Source organism: Triticum aestivum, chromosome 2B (assembly GCF_018294505.1).
Source record: "Triticum aestivum cultivar Chinese Spring chromosome 2B, IWGSC CS RefSeq v2.1, whole genome shotgun sequence".
Taxonomy (NCBI): Eukaryota; Viridiplantae; Streptophyta; class Magnoliopsida; order Poales; family Poaceae; genus Triticum; species Triticum aestivum.
In genome coordinates, this window is record NC_057798.1 from 739,219,508 (window position 1) to 739,223,443 (window position 3,936).

Sequence of the window (3,936 nt, forward strand, 5' to 3'; positions counted from 1 at the left end):
GCATGAACATTATATCTGGATCTTGTTTGATGTGAGATGGTTATTCATTTAAATCAGAGAATAATGGTTGTTCTATTTATATGAGTAATATCTTTTATGGTCATGCACACTTACAGAGTGGTCTATTTTTATTAAATCTCAATAGTAGTGATACACATATTCATATTGTTGAAGCCAAAAGATGCAGAGTTGATAATGATAGTGCAACTTATTTGTGGCACTGCCGTTTAGGTCATATCGGTGTAAAGCGCATGAAGAAACTCCATACTGATGGACTTTTGGAATCACTTGATTATGAATCACTTGGTACTTGCGAACCGTGCCTCATGGGCAACATGACTAAAACGCCGTTCTCCGGAACTATGGAGCGAGCAACTGATTTGTTGTAAATCATACATACTGATGTATGTGGTCCAATGAATATTGAGGCTCGCGGCGGGTATCGTTATTTTCTCACCTTCACAGATGATTTGAGTAGATATGGGTATATCTACTTGATGAAACACAAGTCTGAAACATTTGAAAAGTTCAAAGAATTTCAGAGTGAAGTGGAAAATCATCATAACAAGAAAATAAAATTTCTACGATCTGATCGTGGAGGAGAATATTTGAGTTACGAGTTTGGTTTACATTTGAAACAATGCGGAATAGTTTCGCAACTCACGCCATCCGGAACACCACAACAAAATGGTGTGTCCGAACATCGTAATCATACTTTACTGGATATGGTGCGATCTATGATGTCTCTTACTGATCTACCGCTATCATTTTGGGGTTATGATTTAGAGACGGCTGCATTCACGTTAAATAGGGCACCATCAAAATCCGTTGAGAAAACGCCTTATGAACTGTGGTTTGGCAAGAAACCAAAGTTGTCGTTTCTTAAAGTTTGGGGCTGCGATGCTTATGTGAAGAAACTTCAACAAGATAAGCTCAAACCCAAATTGGAGAAATGTGTCTTCATAGGATACCCAAAAGAGACTATTGGGTATACCTTCTATCACAGATCTGAGGGCAAGATTTTCGTTGCTAAATTCGGATCCTTTCTAGAGAAGGAGTTTCTCTCAAAAGAAGTGAGTGGGAGGAAAGTAGAACTTGATGAGGTAACTGTACCTGCTCCCTTATTGGAAAGTAGTTCATCACAAGAACCGGTTCCTATGACAACTACACCAATTAGTGAGGAAGCTAATGATATTGATCATGAAACTTCAGATCAAGTTTCTACTGAACCTCGTAGGTCAACCAGAGTAAGATCCGCACCAGAGTGGTATGGTAATCCTATTCTGGAAGTCATGTTACTTGACCATGGCGAACCTACGAACTATGAGGAAGCGATGATGAGCCCAGATTCCGCAAAATGGCTTGAAGCCATGAAATCTGAGATAGGATCCATGTATGAGAACAAAGTATGGACTTTGGTTGACTTGCCCGACGATCGGCAAGCCATTGAGAATAAATGGATCTTCAGGAAGAAGACTGACGCTGATGGTAATGTAACTGTCTACAAAGCTCGACTTGTTGCAAAAGGTTTTCAACAAGTTCAAGGGGTTGACTATGATGAGACTTTCTCACCCGTAGCGATGCTTAAGTCTGTCCGAATCATGTTAGCAATTGCCGCATTTTATGATTATGAAATTTGGCAAATGGATGTAAAAACTGCATTCCTGAATGGATTTCTGGAAGAAGAGTTGTATATGATGCAACCGGAAGGTTTTGTCGATCCAAAAGGTGCTAACAAAGTGTGCAAGCTCCAGCGATCCATTTATGGACTGGTGCAAGCATCCGGAGTTAGAATAAACGCTTTGATAGTGTGATCAAAGCATATGGTTTTATACAGACTTTTGGAGAAGCCTGTATTTACAAGAAAGTGAGTGGGATCTCTGTAGCATTTCTAATATTATATGTAGATGACATATTGTTAATTGGAAATGATATAGAATTTCTGGATAGCATAAAGGGATACTTGAATAAAAGTTTTTCAATGAAAGACCTCGGTGAAGCTGCTTACATATTGGGCATCAAGATCTATAGAGATAGATCAAGACGCTTAATTGGACTTTCACAAAGCACATACCTTGATAAAGTTTTGAAAAAGTTCAAAATGGATCAGGCAAAGAAAGGGTTCTTGCTTGTATTGCAAGGTGTGAAGTTGAGTCAGACTCAATGCCCGACCACAGCAGAAGATAGAGAGAAAATGAAAGACGTTCCCTATGCTTCAGCCATAGGCTCTATCATGTATGCAATGCTGTGTACCAGACCTGATGTATGCTTAGCAATAAGTTTAGCAGGGAGGTACCAAAGTAATCCAGGAGTGGATCACTGTACAGCGGTCAAGAACATCCTGAAATACCTGAAAAGGACTAAGGATATGTTTCTCGTTTATGGAGGTGACAAAGAGCTAGTCGTAAATGGTTACGTCGATGCAAGCTTTGACACTGATTCGGACGATTCTAAATCGCAAACTGGATATGTGTTTTTACTAAACAGTGGAGTTGTAAGTTGGTGCAGTTCTAAACAAAGCGTCGTGGCGGGATCTACATGCGAAGCGGAGTACATAGCTGCTTCGGAAGCAGCAAATGAAGGAGTTCATTTCCGATCTAGGTGTCAGACCTAGTGCATCGGGACAAATGAAGATCTTCTGTGACAATACTGGTGCAATTGCCTTGGCAAAGGAATCCAGATTTCACAAGAGGACCAAGAACATCAAGAGACGCTTCAATTCCATCTGGGACCAAGTCCAGGTGGGAGACATAGAGATTTGCAAGATACATACAGATCTGAATGTTGCAGACCCATTGACTAGGCCTCTTCCACGAGCAAAACATGATCAGCACCAAGACTCCATGGGTGTTAGAATCATTACTGTGTAATCTAGATTATTGACTCTAGTGCAAGTGGGAGACTGAAGGAAATATGCCCTAGAGGCAATAATAAAGTTATTATTTATTTCCTCATATCATGATAAATGTTTATTATTCATGCTAGAATTGTATTAACCGGAAACATGATACATGTGTGAATACATAGACGACCTTAATGTCACTAGTATGCCTCTACTTGACTAGCTCATTAATCAAAGATGGTTATGTCTCCTAACCATAGACATGTGTTGTCATTTAATTAAAGAGATCACATCATTAGGAGAATGATGTGATTGGCTTGACCCATTCCGTTAGCCTAGCACTTGATCGTTTAGTATGTTGCTATTGCTTTCTTCATGACTTATACAAAGTTCCTACAACTATGAGATTATGCAACTCCCATTTACTGGAGGAACACTTTGTGTGCTACCAAACGTCACAACGTAACTGGGTGATTATAAAGGAGCTCTACAGGTGTCTCCAAAGGTAGATGTTGAGTTGGCGTATTTCGAGATTAGGTTTTGTCACTCCGATTGTCGGAGAGGTATCTCTGGGCCCTCTCGATAATGCACATCACTATAAGCCTTGCAAGCAATGTGACCAATGAGTTGGTTACGGAATGATGCATTACGTAACGAGTAAAGAGACTTGCCGGTAACGAGATTGAACTAGGTAGTGGATACCGACAATCGAATCTCCGGCAAGTAACATACCGATGACAAAGGGAACAACGTATGTTGTTATGCAATTTGACCGATAAAGATCTTCGTAGAATATGTAGGAGCCAATATGAGCATCCAGGTTCCACTATTGGTTATTGACCGGAAACAGTTCTAGGTCATGTCTACATAGTTCTCGAACCCTTAGGGTCCGCACGCTTAACGTTACGATGACAGTTTTATTATGAGTTTATAAGTTTTGATGTACCGAAGGTTGTTTGGAGTCCCGGATGTGATCACGGACATGACGAGGAGTCTTGAAATGGTCGAGACATAAAGATTGATATATTGGACGACTATATTCGGACACCAGAAGTGTTCCGGGTGATTTCGGAGAAAACCGGAGTGCCGAAGGG